Source organism: Eriocheir sinensis, chromosome 7 (assembly GCF_024679095.1).
Source record: "Eriocheir sinensis breed Jianghai 21 chromosome 7, ASM2467909v1, whole genome shotgun sequence".
NCBI lineage: Eukaryota > Metazoa > Arthropoda > Malacostraca > Decapoda > Varunidae > Eriocheir > Eriocheir sinensis.
The window spans coordinates 25884387-25905888 of NC_066515.1; the positions used below are offsets into that span (position 1 = coordinate 25884387).

Consider the following 21502-nt stretch of genomic DNA (forward strand, 5'->3'; position numbering starts at 1 on the left):
GTGTGTGTGTGTGTGTGTGTGTGTGTGTGTGTGTGTGTGACAGAGACAAAACAGACGCAAAGAGACAGAAACAGAGACATACAGACAGAGAAGCAGAGAGAAAAGAGAAAAAAGTGAGAGAGAGAGAGAGAGAGAGAGAGAGAGAGAGAGAGAGAGAGAGAGAGAGAGAGAGAGAGAGAGAGAGAGAGAGAGAGAGAGAGAGAGAGAGAGAGAGAGAGAGAGAGAGAGAGAGAGAGAGAGAGAGATTTGCACAGAAATTCAGACCACACAGACCCTATGATCCAGGCTTGGTGGTCTGTCCGTAAACCTGAGTGATTCTATATTAATCAGATAGCTCCAAAACTTTGCATTTCTACTTTAGGTTAAGGCGGTGAAGGAAAAAACTGCCGCTCTCCTCCTGCTCACCGCCGCCAGCACCCTCACCCTCCTCTTTCATCTTGAGGGAAAATGCAGTGTGAAGGAGAGGGGGGGGGGGAGGGGGGGGGGAGGGGGGAGGACAACAATGACGTCCGCAGTCTGGCATGGTGGCGGCTTATCTGAACAAGCGCGCCCGAGGTAGTTTCTCGCCTGATACTACCGGCCAGTTCCACAGTCCAACACAGCGTCATGGTAAGCGCCCTAACCAAACTATATTCTCCACAATGATCATTTTTTTTTTTACTCAACACCAGACACTGATGAAGAGATTTCCGGTGTGGTTTCCTAAAATTTCCTCTTCCTTTTTATATTAACGTCAAATACTACACAATGAATTTTCGTCGTATTTTGTGTTTGGTTGGGGAGCTTGCAAACGTGCTGTGTTGGACTGTAAAACTGGCCATATAAGTCTTCCAAATATGTCGAGGCCGGTCTGGTGGGGGCAAAAGTCCATGAATCCAGACCACAAAATAATAGAGGTAAAAACACAACTGGAACAAATACTTCGGCCCTTATTCACAGACGCTCTCGGCTCTCACAACCAATACTTCCCAAGGCCACAAAAGAGCTTAGTCGGGTTCTCATGAGCAATTTTTCACGTGGTGCAGAAACCTTGTCAAACTATCATTGGGCTCATAGAAAACCACCCATGGAAATACTACACAACCTCTACGAAAACCTTGTCAAGTGTGCGCGTGTAGGGACCGGAATGTTTTAGAATAAGGCCATTAGTGCAAACTCGGGCCAAGATAGAAGAATGGGAAAGGGGATGAAAAATGGGATGCAGCGCTTCTGGTAGACGTCACACCTACCTACCCCTCACCTTCCTCACCCTCCTAACCTCATTACCTGCCCCCCATCTCGATACACCTGCCACTCCATTAATTAGGAAAAGGAGCGAAGCGATAAAAGAGTTACCCAGTTTAGGAAATTAGATAACTTTCCCTCCTCTCCTACTTTTTCTCCTTCCATCCTGCCTCCCTCTCCCCTTTCCTCCCTCCCTTCCTTCATCCCTCCCTCTCTTCCTTCTTTTCCTCCTCCCTCCCTCTCTTCCTTTCTTTCCCTCTCACCTCCACCCCATCCCCCACCCTCTCACCGTGCCCATCCCAAGTCCTGTATTATTTAAGAGGAGAAATAACACACATTTGAGAGACTTAAGTAATGATTAAGCCCTCCGGTAATGACATACATGACTTAATGAGTGACTGGCTAAATAACTAGATAGCTTCACCTGGATATCTTCGGCTTACGTGATCTGACTAACCTCCCTCACCCCTCTCGCCCTTTCCCCTCCCCTTTTCTTCCCTCCCTTCCCACGCATTGACTTCAGCTATCCGTCAAATACAATATAGTTTCTCGTTTTTTTACTTTATTTTTCTTGTGTCCGGTTATCATCCACACACACACACACACACACACACACACACACACACACTTCCCTTCTCCACGTTTAATAACTGTATCAAAACAAAATCTTAACTTAGCCCATTTTTTTTTGCACAGCCATTGCATAATACTTTAATCCAGCTTGTATTCTCTCTCTCTCTCTCTCTCTCTCTCTCTCTCTCTCTCTCTCTCTCTCTCTCTCTCTCTCTCTCTCTCTCTCTCTCTCTCTCTCTCTCTCTCTCTCTCTCACACGTCCCTCATAAATTTGCTTTGTTACCTGACTGGTTCTTCTTCTTTCCAAGCTTTTTTTTTTTTCTTCTCCTCCTTCTCCTCTTCCTTCATCTCTCTCGATCTTGCACTCTTTCAACTCCTACTTCTCTCTCTCTCTCTCTCTCTCTCTCTCTCTCTCTCTCTCTCTCTCTCTCTCTCTCTCTCTCTCTCTCTCTCTCTCTCTCTCTCTCTCTCTCTCTCTCTCATATAGTCTTCTTGCCTTAAACCTCTCTTTGTCCTTCCTCCTCCTCCTCCTCCTCCTCTTCCTTTTGATTATAATTATTACTTCTTTTTTTAGTGGAAGTTAGTATTAGTATTAGTAGTGTGTGTGTGTGTGTGTGTGTGTGTGTGTGTGTGTGTGTGTGTGTGTGTGTGTGTGTGTGTGTGTGCGCGCCGAAGGTCGATTGTCTCGGTTCAGTTCGCTTGTCCTTTTGTTGTCAGCAGTCCGGTCTTTTTGATTGTTTGTTTGTTTGTTTGTCTGCACGTAAATGAGAGGAGTTGTTGATACCTTTTAAGTTCCGAGGCATAACTTAAGACATGTAGAACAATGATTACATATACCGTGTCTTTTTTTTTCTTTTTGTGCTTTTTTTTTGTTACAGGTAAAGAAACAGCTCAAGGGCAACAAAAGGTGGAAAAAAAAAGCCCGCTAATCGCTGTTTCCACAAAGACAAAAAATAATGAGCGGGCAAAAGATATAACGCAACACATTATTTTCAAGGCTCCTCGTTTTTTTTTTTTTTTTTTTTTTTTTACAGCAAAGGAGACAGTTCAAGGGCACAAAAAAAGCAAACATTAATAAAAAAAAAGCCCTTTCCTGACACTGAGATAAAGATACATAGGTTCATATTACAAGACAAATCGCAGCCCAAGAACACATATTTGACAAGGCTTTCGTAGGAGTTGTGGGCATTTTCAAGGGTAGTTTTATGACCCTGGTGGTAGTGTGAGTCTTCTTCTGTACCGTGAACCTGAAGAAACACTCATTAGAACCCGACTGACCCCCTCTTTGACCTTTAGAAATACCTGATGTGAGAAGCGAGTGTGTCTTATAATACCAATGTTCTTTAACCTTTCAACACCGAAGCACATATATTTGACAAGGCTATCGTAAGAGTTGTGGGCATTTCCAGGGGTAGTTCTTTAACCTTTCAACGCCCAAACACATATATTTGACAAGGCTTTCGTAAGAGTTGTGGGCATTTCCAGGGGTAGTTTTATGACCTTTCAACACCGAAGCACATATATTTGACAAGGCTTTCGTAAGAGTTGTGGGCATTTCCAGGGGTAGTTTTATGTCCTTTCAACACCGAAGCACATATATTTGACAAGGCTTTCGTAAGAGTTGTGGGCATTTCCAGGGGTAGTTTTATGACCTTTCAACACCGAAGCACATATATTTGACAAGGCTTTCGTAAGAGTTGTGGGCATTTCCAGGGGTAGTTTTATGTCCTTTCAACACCGAAGCACATATATTTGACAAGGCTTTCGTAAGAGTTGTGGGCATTTCCAGGGGTAGTTTTATGTCCTTTCAACACCGAAGCACATATATTTGACAAGGCTTTCGTAAGAGTTGTGGGCATTTCCAGGGGTAGTTTTATGTCCTTTCAACACCGAAGCACATATATTTGACAAGGCTTTCGTAAGAGTTGTGGGCATTTCCAGGGGTAGTTTTTTAACATTTCAACACCCAAGCACATATATTTGACAAGGCTTTCGTAAGAGTTGTGGGCATTTCCAGGGGTAGTTTTTTAACATTTCAATGCCCAAGCACATATATTTGACAAGGCTTTCGTAAGAGTTGTGGGCATTTCCAGGGGTAGTTTTTTAACATTTCAATGCCCAAGCACATATATTTGACAAGGCTTTCGTAAGAGTTGTGGGCATTTCCAAGGGTAGTTTTTTACCTTTCAACGCCCAAGGACATACTTGACAAGGCTTTCGTAAGAGTTGTGGGCATTTCCAGGGGTAGTTTTATGACTCTGGTGGTAGTTTGATCCTTCTTCTGTACCATGAACGTAAGATACCACTTATAAGAACTGACTGATCTCCTTTTCGGCCTCTGGAAATAGTTGATGTGAGGTTTGGAGGCGTCTAAAGTACCGAACATAGTCTAGTCTCATCACAGAAAGGGACGAGCTATTTTCTCTTAATACTGTTTTGTTTTAATCCAATGTACCGTACGTAACATCTTTTCCTCATCAAGTGTCTCAGTTTCTTTCCATGCAAGGTTTACATGCATGAATGGGTGTGTGCGTGCGTGCGTGCCACCTCCTCGTCCGATAGTACGCGTATAATACAAGGCTCTGCGTACCTCCCCATTACCTCGCCCGCTCGTCCGTGCTACTTGCTGCCTGGCCTGTCTTAAACACACCCACGAACCTGTTTTGGAGGGCACTGTATACCTCCCCATTACCTTGTCTGCTCCCTTGTGCTACAGACTTGTACTTCTCTGTCCAATGCGATAGACACCCTCAGGAAAAGGTTTGATAATTCATGGACGGAGAGAATATGTAGTGTTAGCTTTACAGGAGCGGTCCGCGTAGGCCGTCTGGCCTCCTCCATACTCCTTGTGTTCTAAACACAGCCAGCCAGTTACATAAGAACTCATGACAATAATTGCAACCTTACGTTCTTGAAATGGACGGGTGTGTTTGCCTTGAAGGTAAATGGAGTTATTGCGGCTGAGTGTTGAGTGACAAGATCGATAATGAAGGTGAAGGCTGACAGTGTAGCAGTAAAGGTGCCGCAAGAAGCCTATTAGGAATGCCTCGTGTGGCGGCAACCGTTGCTTGCACCTCCAGCACCATGGCGAGGGGCCCCGAGCGGGTGCCCAGCACTTAGGTGGGTGGCAGGGAGGGAGGGGGGAGAGGACATGCAGGGGAGGAGGGAGGTAGGCTGAGCCTCCCATCACTCAGGTGCTGCGGCAGGGAGGAGCACAAGCAGGCAGGGAGGCAAGCTGTGCCGCCCACCACTCAAGTGCTGCTGCAGGGAGGGAGGGAGGCAAGCTGTGCCGCCCACCACTCAAGTGCTGCTGCAGGGAGGGAGGAAGGGAGGAGGACAAGCAGGCAAGAAGGCAGGCTGTGCCTCCCACCAGTGTGTTGAGGGCGCCGTGGGGCCGAGAGTGAGGAGGACAAGATTGTTCCACTTACCGTGTGCTGAGGACCAGGTGACGGCCGCGAGGAGGCAACAGGTGGACGCCAAGGCACGTCTGGCCTCCTCGACATGAAACGCACAACGCTGCACTAGAGCCTGAAACAAAGTAAAGTAAACGTTGTAGATGTATGAAACAGACTAGACAGAGACAGATTGGCGTCACTCGCCCGCGCCATCAAGGGCCTGGAGCACTGAGTGGGCATAAAGAAATACAAAATAACTAGAGATATGAGGTTCATTGTATGCATGAATGTGTCGGGTCACTATGTGGTGACTGGCGGACAACAAACCACCACCACCACCACGACCACCACAACGACCACCACCACCACCAACACAACAACAATGGGATGGTGGTTGTTGCCTCTCCCAAACCCACATACCGTTGCGGGACCGGCGAGCAATGGCCGCTGCTCCTTCACCTTTACGGAATGGCGGACAAATTGACAGGCGGACTGACTGACTGCTCCGAGTGGCGGGCATTACGCTGCGTCGCCAAGGCTTCAGTACTGTTTACACGGCTATTGGAATCTCTTCTTATATCTTTCAAAAGGAAGCACTAAGACACTTCTCGACCTAATCTTTGTTAATGACTTACGTTTTTTTTTTTTTCTTTTTTCCTGTTTCCTTTGGCGTTGCGGCCAGTTCTCTCTTTGTGATTTCGTTGCGGCCTTGAACCGTCCCCTGCACCTTATGGACACGATCTGATCTTGTGTTATTAATAAAGCATCAACAAAGGAGAAATTCGGAGGAGTCCTTTGTTTCGGTGCAAGACTGGACGAGGAGGAAGGAAGATTTTGGTGGGAACTGTCCATGGGGCTCATCTTTGGCCTTAACAAAACACCAAGGTTGGTATCATAAGACACTTTTGCTTCTCACATCAGCTATTTCTAAAGGTCAAAGAGGGGGTCAGCCGGGTATTAATGAGTGTTTCTTTAGGCTCACGGTACAGAAGAAGGGTCAAACAAACACCGGGGTCATAAAACAACCCCTGGAAATGCCCACAACTCCTACGAAAGCCTTGTCAAATATGTGTTCTTGGGCGGCGAAATGTCTTGTAACACGGCCCTAAATATCTTTCTGGTACCTTCTTCAGCGACGTGTTGTACATAAGAAAATATTGCACCAGAATTAAGTGACTCCCGCGGTTGCCTCACCATGATGGACGTGGAATGCGGACGAGGCGGAGATGTAGCACAACCTTCCCATAGCGTTCGTGTGTGTGTATATATAAATATATATATACGTATACACACACACACACACACACACACACACACACACACACACACACACACACACACACACACACACACAGTAATTAACTAAATACTACCGTCAGTGATGCGAATAGTATTAATGATAATGGGGGTGATATAATGATGATGATGATAATAATAATAATAATAATAATAATAATAATAATAATAATAACTACTACTGCTACTATCACCACTACTATTGCTATTACTACTACTACTAATGATTACTACAGGGAGGGTGAGAGGTACACACTCAAAGGGGGTGTGGAGGCAAGGTACAGATGTTCAATGGCGTTTGGGGGGGCGGTGGTTGAGTGGATAGTGTGACGGGGCTGCGTTCACGACGATGCTGGTTCGCGCCCTGCCCGGTGTGGCATATTTCCGAAGTCTCTTACGGTTCGGCATCGGGAGAAATTAGGACCAATCAGCGCGCGCGGTGAACGTGGCGGTGCTGGGGGGGGGGGGGGGGGGGTTGCCAGGCTAGAAATGATGGGTAACTATGCCATTGTGCGCGTGACTTTTATTTTACTATTATACTTACTATTTTTTTAAGATTTAATAATATGCTGACCATTTTTATGATGCAGAATTGGAAGTGAAAAGAATCTCTCTCTCTCTCTCTCTCTCTCTCTCTCTCTCTCTCTCTCTCTCCTCCTTTTTCCCTTGTCTTCCAAGCAGGAGAAGGACTTAATGGCCTCACTCTTCCTTTTCCTCCTCCTTCACCTCCTTCTCTGTGTGTGTGTGTGTGTGTGTGTGTGTGTGTGTGTGTGTGTGTGTGTGTGTGTGTGTGTGTGTGTGTGTGTGTGCGCGGTCCAGAAGACTACCCATCAACCCGAACTCTAGATTCAAGGACCAAAGATGACCTCCGGGGGGCAGCATGAGCCAGAGCAGGATGGCGCCACTATAAAAAACCGCTTGCCTGCGCCACAATGGGCTTGGGCCCATTGTGGCGCATTGTGACCCTATGAAGAAAGTGTACCGGCGCCATCGGCGAAAACGTATAAAAAAGAAAAAAAGGTGGGCGAAACACGAATGTCAGTTTAGACGTAATTTTCTTTACTAACAATAATCTAAAAAACACGCTCAGAACTAATTGCACGTAAATTATGTAGCACTTATTTGTAACGTATTACGCGATATTTTAGCACAGCGTTATAATTTCTTCAAATCATAACGATCAGCATTGAAATCCAGGTGTTAAGTTCCATCCCGCAGACCTTCAATCATCCATTTACACCATTTGGCCTTTTTCACTTAACACTTTATTGACTCCTTGGATGGTCTGTAATGAGCACTTTGAGGGCCCCTTTATCAGGCAATATTCTTACACACAGAACTAATTCCTCAGTCCAACACAGCGTCCTTGTAACAGTCCGAACCAAACTAGACAATCGCACACACTCCATAACGGTTAGGGTTTCTGCTCACCACTAGACACATAAGAGATTTCCTGTGTAGTTTGCTCAAATTTACCAAACTTATGTATGACCACAAAACACATTACAAGGAATTTTCGACATCTGGCATTGCTTTGGGATCTTAGTAACCCATCGTGTCGAACTGTGAAACTGATCCTTAGTATAGCCCACAGAGGACTTGACTAGGCTATGCTCTAACACGCTCTATTAGCAAAGTTTCATCCAGCACAAAGAATAAGGAATACCACCAATCACCCTTTATTAGGCTATGATCTCACATGGCCTCTCAGTATAGTTTCAGGCACAGAGAATAAGAATACTATCAATTATATTTTCTTCATTAACACATTACACTTGATGCCTGACGTATGAAGAGTTAATATAAGCAGTCGCCCGGTTCATGGTGTCACGATAAACGGGTAAAGGAATGAAGGTGTTGCCAAATGACGAGTGTTGTTTTTGACGGACCCGATGGAACCAACTATAGTGATGTGTTCGCTGATGAGAGTTAGAAGTATTGATGTAATGGTGATGAGGGTGATAATGATGGTGACTGTGTGATAATGCCGGTAACGGTGATGGTGATGAGGAGGACGAATATGTTGACTTAGGATAATGATAGTGACGTCGATGATGATAGTGATGACGGAAACTATGAGATGTAAAATGGTGTTGAGGTTGATAATAAGGAAGGTGATTATCCAGTGATTATACATGATGATAACGACGCAAGCGGTAATGATGATGATGACAGAGATGAGTCATAAGCGCAAGTGTGCCTGACTCCGCCACATCATCGTAGCATAATCGTGCGGCGTTTCGATTAATTAGATAATTGTGATTCATTTTTTTCCACTAATTCCACCTCATCAGCAGTTTATGTTGATCCGGTTTATAAGAGAGAGAGAGAGAGAGAGAGAGAGAGAGAGAGAGAGAGAGAGAGAGAGAGGGGGGGGTGCAGTATGGGGTGTGGTTTTGCTTAATTGGCAGCAATCTCGTGAAGGCGAAGATAGACGTCACGATAACAGGAAAATAATGGTGAAGGGCTTGTGTGGGTGGGCGGCGGCTGGAGGGGGGTGGGGGTGGGCTGGCTGAGAGGTGGATGAACGAATGGCTGGCAGGCGGATGGATGATAGGATGTCTGAATGGCTGGCTGTCTTAATGCATGGCTGGCTGGGTGGGAGGCGGATGGCTGACTGGATGGCTGGTTTAGAGGCGGTTGGCTGACTGGATGGCTGTCAGTGCATGGCTGGCTGAGAGGTGGATGGCTGACTGGTTGGCTGTCTCAATGCATGGCTGGCTGAGAGGCGGATGGCTGATTGGTTGGCTGTCTCAGTGCATGGCTGGCTGGGAGGCGGATGGCTGACTGGATGGCTGTCTGAGTGCATGGCTGGCTGGGAGGCGGATGGCTGACTGGTTGGCTGTCTCAGTGCATGGCTGGCTGGGAGGCGGATGGCTGACTGGTTGGCTGTCTCAGTGCATGGCTGGCTGGGAGGCGGATGGCTGACTGGTTGGCTGTCTCAGTGCATGGTTGGCTGGGAGGCGGATGGGCGATAGGCAAGGAGATGGATGACTTAATGGATGGCTATATGAGTGCATGGCTGGCTATGTCAGTGGGGCGTGTGGCTGTCTTATGAAATGGCTGACTGGGTTGTTGGATGTATGGATGACGAACTTAGTGACTGGATGACTGGCTGATTGTGTGGCTTGCATTTGAGTAAGCCATTAACATTTCAGGAATACTCATGATAAATTTGGAAGGAAGAAAAGAGAAGAACGGCAAAATATAGTGGAAAGAGGAATAACCATAAAAGAATTGCAATATATGATAGAAAAGAGCGAGAGAGAAATACAAGCAAAAGAATTGGAATGTCAGGCAGAAAAATATATATGTCTTTGGGGCTCTGTGGAAGGCTGGGTTGCTATCTGCATAACATATTTTGAGCGTTGATTGGTGGCATGGCTGTGTGTGTGTGTGTGATTTTTTTTTTTACAACAAAGGAGACAGCTCAAGGGCACAGAAAGAAAGGAAACAATAATATAAAAAAAAGCCCGCTACTCGTTGCTCCTAAAAAAAAAAAAATCAAAAGAGGTGGCCGAAAGAGTGCGTGTGTGTGTGTGTGTGTGTGTGTGTGTGTGTGTGTGTGTGTGTGTGTGTGTGTGTGTGTGTGTGTTCTGGCAGGCTCTGTGGCTAGGCAGGGAAGACTCACAGGCAGGGTACACGTATAAGGCGGTGCACTGCGGGTATCGGTTAATCACCAAGGTCGTGAGTGATGGCCATACCTAACATGAATGGCGGAACTCCGATCTTGCCGAAAAGGTATATTGCAACCTACCGAAGATAAGTGTTGGAGGAGGAGGAGGAGGAGGAGGAGGCCGTCAGTCAGCTATCCAGTCAGTCAATTTCGTGCATTCAAATGAAGTTAACGACAGGATAAAAGGAATGGTCGAGGTTGTCAGAATCTCCGTCAGTCAACCAATTAGTCAGTCAGTAGGGGTCAGTCAGCCACCCAATTAACCACCCATCATCTCCTCACATACCAAGTCACGTAATTAAGCCGGTCAGTCAGTTATCAAATCAGTTGGTTAGCAAGACTCGTAAAGGGGCTATTACACTGGGCAAATTTTCCGTGGATTTTCAGTCAAACCACGATTTCCGCTGGCGTGGTTCTCATATTTCCGTGGTTTTCTGACGTGTCCGCGATCTTCCAAAGCTACGGTAGAGTTCCTTGAAGGACGACGGTATTCACAATCATCAGCGCACCAATAACAAGAAACAAATGAGAACCACGCTATCGGAAATCGTGGTTTGACTTAAGATCCACGGAAAATTTGCCCAGTGAAATAAAAGCCCCTTAAAGCCTAGGCGTGTCTATTCCTTGTTTCTTTTGTTGACGTTCCTTCTCTGTCCTCCTTTCCTGCACCCTGTTTCCCTTCACTCTCCCTTTCCTCCCTTCCTGCACCCTGTTTCCCTTCACTCTTTCTCCCTTTCCTCCCTTCCTGCGCCCTGTTTCCCTTCACTCTTTCTCCCTTTCCTCCCTTCCTGCACCCTGTTTCCCTTCACTCTCCCTTTCCTCCCTTCCTGCACCCTGTTTCCCTTCACTCTTTCTCCCTTTCCTCCCTTCCTGCACCCTGTTTCCCTTCACTCACTCTTTCTCCCTGTCCTCCCTTTGCGCACCATTTGTTGAGGGCTGGCATTAAGAGATTCGTTACTTGCTTTCAACGTTTTTATAGCGAACGTTGACTAAGATATTCCTTTCTGTGGCGCCATCAGGTTCAGCGCCACTTAACTAGACTTCCTGATCTGAGGGGTGTGTATTAATGGCTTTCCGGTTGATTTATTTTTCATGTGGTAGGGTGGGGAAGGCCGAGATATTGACCACACACACACACACACACACACACACACACACGCAGCTAATGAGTGGTGGTGTGTGCGTGCTTCCCTCCCCCAGCCTTCCTCTCTCTCTCTCTCTCTCTCTCTCTCTCTCTCTCTCTCTCTCTCTCTCTCTCTCTCTCTCTCTCTCTCTCTCTCTCTCTCTCTCTCTCTCTCTCTCTCTCTCTCTCTCTCTCTCTCTCTCTCTCTCTCTCTCTCTCTCTCTCTTCTACGCCGTTCCACATTCCCACGTTATATAATGTCAGAACTAACCAATCACCTGCCAGGGGTTAGGTTAGGTTAGGTTAGGTTACCGCCAATCACACCCACAACATTGAAGGGGAAGAGAAAGAAGGAGTCTCGCGTTGCATATGGATGAGTCTGAGTGCCGCATTTTTTAACACTCCGGCGCCCCAGCACACATATTTGACAAGACTTTCGTAGGAGTTTCGGGCATTTCCAGGGGTAGTTTATTGACCCTATTGGTAGTTTGACCCTTCCTCTGTGGCATGAACCTAGAAAAAACACTCAAAAGAACCCGACTGATCTCATTTTTGGCCTTTGGAAGTAGTTGATGTGAGAGGCGGAACTGTCTAAGAATACCAGCCTCATGATAGTCTGGCTGGCTGGCTGGCTTTATGCGTGCGTGGGAGCTGATTTTCCAACCCGCCTATAAGTCAGGATGTCGTGGCCAGCTTAAGACCCTTGCGTGCATTCCCATTCGCCGACACAAAGGAGAGCCCGCCCGCCTCACAATGCACAGGTGGAGCTCAGTGAAAGGTTCTCCGTTTTCTGTGACAGGTAACATACATGCACTACAACATTAAGCACAGGCTCCAGGAACCCATAACTTCTTCCCTGAGCTGTCCAGGTATACGTACACACACACACACACACACACACACATAATTTATATAATTTATATAATTGTCAAAGTAGTAATCAATTGTAGTGTGTGGTATGAACTTAGTTTCACAAGTGTAATGTTCATTATTATTATTATTATTATTATTATTATTATTATTATTATTATTATTATTATTATTATAATTGATATTGTTATTGTTATTCTCAGCAACATATTATTATAATTATTCTTATTGTTCTATACGTTAGTTAATAATATATTAGGTACCAATTTTGTGCCAATGTAAACATTAAATAAAATAATATAATTCCATGTCTGTCGGGAAGCTTCGGCTTGACAGGCTGTGCCATTGCCATGTTTTATGTTATGTTTATATAACAATATTCTTATATTTTAAAGGCAATAAATATTTACTTACTTACTTACTTACTTACTTACACACACACACAGACACACACACACACTCTCTCTCTCTCTCTCTCTCTCTCTCTCTCTCTCTCTCTCTCTCTCTCTCTCTCTCTCTCTCTCTCTCTCTCTCTCTCTCTCTCTCTCTCTCTCTCTCTCTCTCACACACACACACACACACACACACACACCTCTTTTAAAATGCGGTCTCGGATGAGTGTGGGAGCTGGAGGGAACTTGTGGAAAGAAGATTAGATGGTGTTGGTGAGTGATGAAGGTGATGGTGGGTGTGAGCGTCGACACAAGTGCAACATTTCCTACCCGTAACCTTGCAAACCATCATCGATACACACTGGACAAGCGCATGCCGTCTCATTGGTCACAGCACGCTCGTAAGGGGGTGAAAATGCATATATACCCCGCTCAACTGTCTTCACCCTGTCAATTCCCTGCCAAACTCCATGTCATCCTCCCCTCAAGGCCCTGCCAACCCCCAGTCAAAACTCCTGCAAATCCCCTGCCAACCTACTGCCAATCCCTTGCCCCCCCTGTCAATCCTTGCTGATCCTCTGTCAAACTTCTGCCAACCTCTTAAAAACTCTGCCATATCCCTTTCCAAGCCCTTGTAACCCCTGTCAAGTCCCTGCCAATTCCCTGCCAAGTTCTAGTCCTACATTTTCAACCTCTTAAAAACTCTCTGCCATATCCCTTTCCAAGCCCTTGAAACTCCCCTGTCAAGTCCCTGCCGGTCCCAGCCAACCCCTCCGAATCTTTTCCCAAACCCCTGTCAGCCTCTTGCTAAGGTCCTGCAAAACCCCTGTCAAGTCCCTGCCAGTCTCCGCCAACCCCTCCGAATCTTTTGCCAAACCCCTGTCAACCCCATGTCGGCCTCTTGCTAAGGTCCTGCAAAACCCCTGACAAGTCCCTGCCAAACTCCATTTTACCCCTTGCTAGCTTATACCCCAAGTCTCCACCGCTATATCCCAATTTCTTGCCACTCTTAATTAACTATGCATGCCTGTCCCTTCCAAGCCCTGCTGACCCCTAAACCAAACACCCGTCCCACCCCTGTCTCACCCCCGTCTAACCACTCCCTCCTAGCCCGCACTCCAAGGTAATTGTTAGTTTATAGCCCAAGACTCTACATCCACCTTCCCGACACCCTGAATTGTTCCTCCCTGTTCTGCTGGCTCCGACCCCCGACTGTTGAGGCTGTGGGTAGGTTACAGAGGGAGATGGGAAGGGCTGAAAGGGTGCAGGCTGGAGGACAGTTAGGGAGAGGAGGGAAAGAGTTTTGTGGATTGAGGAGGCTGTGGAAAGGTTGAAGAGGGAGATGAGAAGGGCTGGAAGGGTGCAGGCTGAAGGACAGTTAGGGAGAGGAGGGAAAGAGTTTTGTGGATTGAGGAGGCTGTGGAAAGGTTGAAGAGGGAGATGAGAAGGGCTGGAAGAGTGAAGGCTGGAGGACAGTAAGGGAGAGGGGGGGGAAGAGTTTTGGGGACTGTGGAGGCTGTGGGAAGGTTTAAAATATTGAGAACTCTTCAAATGGCCGCAGAAAACACTGTAGAGAGAGAGAGATGACTAACCTTTACTTTCACAGTTATACTCAGAACACCTAAGTAGAATGACCATATAGCAATTCTTTCCCTCACTTCCCTGACTCGATTCTTATTTTTCTATCCCCATCCTGGCCTCTCCTCTCCCTTCTCGACCCTCTCTCAGCCTCACGACACTTTCCCTCATGTCCATAATCTTCTATCCCCATTGTGACTGAATCTTCCACCGGCCAAAGCATCTCCTCGCAATCCTCTTCCTCACTTTTCTGACTCTGTCCTTAAGACTATTTCACCAGTTTGGTCAAGCATTGGGAGAATTTTCTGCGTATGCATGAATCGACGTATGAGGCAGAACAGGGCAAGCGTCTTAGTCTTTTCCTGTCCATGAGTGTGTGTGTGTGTGTGTGTGTGTGTGTGTGTGTGTGTGTGTGTGTGTGTGTGTGTGTGTGTGTGTGTGTGTGTCCCACTCTCCCCCCTGCTGTTTTATAGGTTTGTCTGAATAGGGTTCTTTCATGTAGACTGGTGGTGGTGGTGGTGGTGGTGGTGGTGGCTAAGGTGGTTTGGTTGTCGTGGTGGTGGTGCATTAACGTTTGTGGTGGGCTTAATAAGGGGTCATGGTTGCGGACACACACACACACACACACACACACACATACACACACTCACAGTCACAACACAAAACACGTCGGGAAAAAAAAAAAACAAACATGCGAGCTTCTCCCTTATCGAATGAACGGCGCTCTTAAAAATAATGAAGTCAAACATTTATTGTATAATAGAATGTAATTTATTATTAGTTAAGTTTCTTATTGCAAAGTGAAGTTTTGTGTCTTCAGGTTTACGAGCGGGAGGAAGCCTGACTAAACTGACTCGTCCTGCTGCCCCCCCCCCCTCCTTCTCTCCCTCCCCTCTTCCCCCCTCCTTGGTCATTGTGAGGGGGGGGGGGAGACCTGGGAGGGGAGGTGAAGGAAGGTACAGGTGAGGACAGGGCAGGAGAGGGAAGGAAGCGGGTATGAGGTGAGAAGGGAGGGCAAGGTTAGGTTAGGTTAGGTTAGGTTAGGTTAGTCTGAGTGAAGGAGAGGGAGGGATAGAAGGATCGTTAAAGGTAGTGTCCGAGGGGAAGGAGGTCAAGATGGAGGTCAAACTAGCGAGAAAATGTTATAAAAGAAGGAAGGATATACGTGTGAAGGGGGGTAAGGGAGAGAAGAAGGTAGGGAAGGGTGAGGACAGGGCAGGAGAGGGAAGGCGGCGGGGAAGAGGAGAGAAGGGAGGGCAAGGTTAGGTTAGGTTAGGTTAGGTTAGTCTGAGTGAAGGAGAGGGAGGGATAGAAGGATCGTTAAAGGTAATGTTCGAGGGGAAGGAGGTCAAGATGGAGGTCAAACTAGAGAGGAAAGGTCATAAAAGAAGCAGGGAGAAACGTTTGAAGAGAGGGAAGGGAGAGAAGACCACTGGATAAGGGTCAGGAAAAAAGGTAAGGGGTGAAAGAGAGAGAAGGAAGGAGGGGGAAGGGAAGGTGGGTAAGAAGGGAGAGGGTGAGGGAGGGCAGGAGGAAGCAAGGACAATCGGGGTGGGTGGGGAAATAAGGGGGGTTAGGAGAGAGGGGGGCGGTGGAGGAGGGCAGGAGAGCTTCGAGGATGGGAAAAAAAAGAAGGGGGTTAGGAGAGAGGGTGGAGGAGGTAGAGGAGGGCAGGAGAGCTTCGAGGATGGAAAAAAAAAGAAGAAGGGGATTAGGAGAGAGGGGAGAGGTGGAGGAGGGCAGGGGAGCTTCGAGGATAGGAAAAGAAGAAGAAGAAGAAGAAGAAGAAGAAGGGTTAAGATTAAGAGAGAGGGGGGTGGGGGGGGGTAGAGCAGCGCAGGAGAGCTTCAAGCAAGTCCAAAGGTTGTAAAAAGATTAAAAAGAAAAAAAATGCTGCTCGTTGCTTGTTACTTGAGATGCTCCTCCTCGACCTCACCCTCAAAATTTAAGTGACTTGTTGTCGTTAGTCAGTGGTGGTGGTGGTGGTGGTGATGGAGGCATTGAGATAGAAGTAATGGTGGTGGTGTGTTGTTACGGGTGGTGGTTGTGATGATGGTACTGGTGGTGATGGAAGTGGTGTTGAGTGGTGGTAATGGTGGTGGTGTGTTGTTACGGGTGGTGGGCGTGATGATGGTACTGGTGGTGATGGAAGTGGTGTTGAGTGGTGGTAATGGTGGTGGTGGTGATACTGTGGTGATGGTGGTGGTGTGTGCTACGGGTGGTGGTTGTGATGATGGTACTGGTGGTGATGGAAGTGGTGTTGATGCCGGTTTTGAGTGGTGGAAATGGTGGTGGTGGTGGTGATATTGTGGTGATGGTGGTGGTGGTGATGTTGTGGTCATGTTAGCAGTAGTAGGAGTAGTGGTGTAGCCTTCTTTCCACACACACACACACACACACACACACACACACAGGTGGGTCGTAACAAAAGCTATACCCAAGCGAAGGCCGGATTCCTTTGCCGCCATAAATATTTTGCGTGTAAACATTTAAATCAAGTTGTTGTCCTGCGGGGCGTGATGTGTTAACAAAGCGCGTCCTCAGCCAGCCGGGTGAGGATGAGCCAGGACAGGTGAGGTTAGTATAGGTAAGTGTGGGGGGAGACAGGTGCGCTGAGAGAGGAATGGGAAGAATGATACAGCGGGAAAGGAAACCAGTATCATGGATTAGGAAAAAGAGAAGTTGAAGATAGTTGAGGTTCGGTTAGATTAAGATTAGGTTGTCAGGATATATTAAGTTAGGTTAGGTTAGGTTAGGTTTGTTTAGGTAAGGTTGTCTTAGGGTTGGTTTAGGTAAGGTTGTCTTAGGGTAGGGTTGGGTTAGGTTAGGTTAGGTTAGGTTAGGTTTGTTTAGATAAGGTTGTCTTAGGGTTGGTTTAGGTAAGGTTGTCTTAGGGTTGGTTTAGGTAAGGTTGTCTTAGGGTAGGGTTGGGTTAGGTTAGGTTAGGTTTGTTTAGATAAGGTTGTCTTAGGGTTGGTTTAGGTAAGGTTGTCTTAGAGTTGGGTTGGGTTAGGTTAGGTTAGGTTTGTTTAGATAAGGTTATCTTAGGGTTGGTTTAGGTAAGGTTGTCTTAGGGTAGGGTTAGGTTAGGTTAGGTTAGCTATGGTTAAGTTACTTTGGATTGTGTCAGGCTCAAAAATGAAATAGATTGATCATAGGATAGCAGATTGAGCCACCCAACTCCTATTACTACGAAGAGGCTGATGCTTGAAACAAAACTGTGTCACTGCAAGATGCGATGGGCGCCTCTGAAGCACCGCTCGTTGGCCAGCGGCGCGCGGCGGTGGCCCTGGCCGCTCGTGTCTAGACGCCCGCTGACCTGGTTTCCTTCAGTATCGAAAAATAAAGTTTCCCCCGATCAGAGAGTCGAGTTTAATGGTTTGCAGCGACACGCACCTCGATGAGCCCTTTGTGTTGTGAGGAAAGTTGTCAAAGTGAGGCAAGAGGGGACAACGAAGCACCTGTCCTTACCTGCCCTCCCTCCGTCCCTCCCGTCCCTCTCCACCCGCGATGATCCACAGCTGGTATTGCTTGTATAGATTTACGGGACAGCGAGGACTTAAAATATAATATCGTATTGTGTGAAAATGTGTCATTGAGGCAGCGCGGCACAACACAGCATCGCACAGAACAGCACAGCGTTGTTCCGGCCTTCCCTCCCCTCCTTTATTCCTATAGCTTAACGCTCTCGTGATTGCCTAGAGTTTACAATATTTTCTAAACAGAGAGAGAGAGAGAGAGAGAGAGAGTTACACAGAAATTTTCCATGCAGAAGCAGCACAGACAGCCTGATTTAGAGCAGCGGCCACAAGGACACCGCCGGAGGTATCGCACTCCTTTGAGCCCCCGCCCCGCTCTGACGCAATCATTGTGCTGCTCGCCGTCCCAAGAATAGTTGTACCCGGCGTTGATGTGTCCCTATCTTGCCGATTTCTCGGCCTAATCTACATTTGTCAGACATATTACGGTTCGGCCCATTCGGAAACCAAGACCTTCCCGCCTTCCTTCTCTCTTGATCCTGAGTTTCCAGTATTATCGTTTCTAGAGGAGAAATAGCGATGGCTTGAGACATAGTAAGGCAGCACAACGCAGCACCTTTCCCAGCCTCCCTGCACTCCTTCCGTCTCTTCCTGCTGGTGCGTTTACACCAAGCGAAGCGAAGCGATTCCATTCATGAAGAATCATTTGACTCCAGTCATTTTGAATCAGCCTAGTTCCAGCTGACTGAGTCTGAGTCAACATTCAAGAGGCAGCACCAAGGCAGGCTTTCACGTGTGTGGACGTACACGCTGTCGCTGAAATAGCAGCGTTGCTGTGGCTGAGGCAGCGTGGGCGTAGGCGTCATGCAGCAACGAATATGGGTGCATGAAATGAATGTTAAAAGACCTGAATTTGGGAGCTTTGGACATCTGTTCCCAGATTTGGTGAATAATCCAGAGAAATTTTATGACTTCTTTAGGATGAATAAAGAACAATTTAAAATGTTGGTGGAGTTGACTGGATCCTCCACAAGAAAGCAGAACACCAATTACCGACGTGCAGGTATGACACGCATTTCAAACATGGACCACACACCGCACAGTTGCCAAATGAGAATATCTTGCCATGTCCATAACGTTTTGTGTCGTCATTTGTTTAAAAAAAGATGCAGCGTAATGTTGTCTAGTAAATCGTAGGGTGCGGCAATTCCTTCTGTGGTTCAGTAGCCTACAATGGTTCTGCTGTGGTAAGTGAATAAAAACTGTTGAGTCACCTTTGCATTTCATTTCAGTAGCAACATCCTTCCATAAAGCAGCCATGGCATCCAGATCTCGGTGCATAGGATGGCTGGGATCATACATCGCACATCGTTCTCGTACTACATTGATGAGGACGTCCGCTAGCAAGGTGCTTACTCCTCGGGTGACTCGCCTTGACTCATGAAAAAATGGCTCCAAACCAATCAGTGACTCTGAATCGCCATGAATCGTCATGATTTGAATTGACTCGATTCGCTTGGTCTACACGATTACATTGAAATAATTAGTGTGGCGATTCATGGCGAATCATGAATTGTGTTGATTATTCACGAATGGAATCGATTGGATCCGCTTGGAGTTTCCAGTATTCTTGTATTCAGAGGAGATATAGTATTGAAAGAGGTCACAGTAAGGCAGCACAAAACAGCGCCTTTCCCAGTCTCCTCTCCTCCTTCCCTACATACTCTCCTAAACCTCAGCATTCCCGTGATGACCCAGAGTTTGTACCATCCATCTTTTCGACATTGCGAGGAGAGAGTGTTATAGGGAGGGTTGTTGTCATTGTGAAGCACCGTAGCATAAAATAGCACAACACGGCGCCTTACCCAGCCTCCTCTTCCCTCTTTCCCTCTCTTTCTACTGCTTATCTTGATCCAGAGTTTCCAGTATTCTTGTATTCAGAGGAGAAATAATGATGGCTTAAGATTGAAAGAAAAGGTCACAGTAAGGCCGCACAAAACAGCGCCTTTCCCAGTCTCCTCTCCTCCTTCCCTACTCTCCTAAACCTCAGCATTCCCATGACGACCCAGAGTTTGTACCATCCATTTTTTCGACATTGCGAGGAGAGAGTGTTTAGGGAGGGTTGTTGTCATTGTGAAGCACCGTAGCACAACAACACGACTCCTGTCCCGGCCTCTCCCTCCCTCTTCTCCTCTCTTCCTACAGTTTCGCTTTGAAGTTGAGGGTTTATTTTTACATTAGGAGACGGAGAGATGAAAGTACAACACAATTAAAACGCCATGCAGAGCTTAGATCCACAACAAAGGTGAAGGCAACAGAACACCAAAACTGAAAAGACTCAACGAAATCTTTGTTCTTTGGCTAAACTTTCTTGACGCTCGCTTCTTAAAAGACAGAGAACGAGAAAAAAAGGGAGGACATTTTGGTGACGGGGAAACACTGAGAAAATAGTTTAAAATGTCTGAGGCACTTCAGACAAGGAGGCAGGCGGACTGTTGCCACCAAGGAGTCTATAGAGAATCCTTGGTTGCATGCTCCTCCACTCTCCATATTCTTAAATTTCTCTGTGGACTAATGAAATGGGGAGCCAATGACGTTGAATTGGCTCTCCATGTGACGGTGAACTGACTGACTGACCAGGACAAACTAAACCATTCCTGCTTCTCATAACTATTTCGACGGTGCTAGTTGAGAGAGGAATAAATTGTCGTGACCAAGGAAGAACACTAAAGGTGGACTGTTCAAAAAGCTTCACACGTAAGAACCAGCGTATTGGCAGACAAACAGCGCCATCTTACAGACAGGTAGTACTCTAAGGTAGGACTATTTGACCACGCCAGGGTTGTTATCGCCCGGTGGAGTATCCGAGTGGAGGGGGAAGCCTGGGAGAGAGAGTGGAGGGGAGAGAGGGAACGAGTTATAGAGAGCAACCCCCAACAGCCTCCCCTGCTCTCTCTCTCTCTCTCTCTCTCTCTCTCTCTCTCTCTCTCTCTCTCTCAATGATTGCCAGCTGAAAAAAAGCAGTGATAGAGAGGCTTCGCTTAATGGAATTGGAGCGAATCAGAGAAATGAATCAAGCATTGTGGAGGGCGAGGAAAAAACATACAGGAAGCGAAGAAGAAAAGGAGGAAGGGGGGGAAAGGGAAGGGAAGTCCCGGAGGATAAACGAAGGAGAGGGAACGCACATAAAACAGGAGAGATTGGGCCGGTCATTTCTCTCCTTTTATTTCCCTTCTTTCGCTCTCCGTTTCGTCTTTGTTTTCAGTATTTTTGGCCTAATTTCTTCTGCCTTTTCTTGTTTTCTTTGTTTTCTCATTCTGTTTTGAGTTTCCATTTCTTGTTTTCTTTGTTTTCAGTTTCCATTTCTTGTTTTCTTTGTTTTCAGTTTCCATTTCTCTTGTTTTCTTATGTTTTCAGTTTCCATTTCTTGTTTTCTTTGTTTTCTCATTGTTTTCAGTTTCCATTTCTCTTGTTTTCTTTGTTTTCTTATTGTTTTCAGTTTCCATTTTTTGTTTTCTTTGTTTTCTTATTGTTTTCAGTTTCCATTTATTGTTTTCTTTTTATTATTGTTTTCAGTTTCCATTTCTCTTGTTTTCTTTGTTTTCTCATTGTTTTCAGTTTCCACTTCTTGTTTTCTTTGTTTTCTTATTATGTTTTCAGTTTCCACTTCTTGTTTTCTTTGTTTTCTTATTATGTTTTCAGTTTCCACTTCTTGTTTTCTTTGTTTTCTCATTGTTTTCAGTTTCCATTTCTCTTGTTTTCTTTGTTTTCTTATTCTGTTTTCAGTTTCCATTTCTTGTTTTCTTTGTTTTCTCATTGTTTTCAGTTTCCATTTCTTGTTTTCTTTGTTTTCTCATTGTTTTCAGTTTCCATTTCTCTTGTTTTCTTTGTTTTCT

General features: G+C 46.3%; 1 protein-coding gene across 1 annotated transcript in view; it reads right to left on the bottom strand.

The window, feature by feature from the left end:
• LOC126995183 (doublesex- and mab-3-related transcription factor B1-like) overlaps positions 1-21502 on the bottom strand; it is a 159940-nt gene that overhangs the window by 96944 nt on the left and 41494 nt on the right. Inside the window, 1 exon segment of the mRNA XM_050854487.1 lies at positions 5226-5325. The gene's annotated coding sequence lies outside the window, so the exon portion shown is untranslated.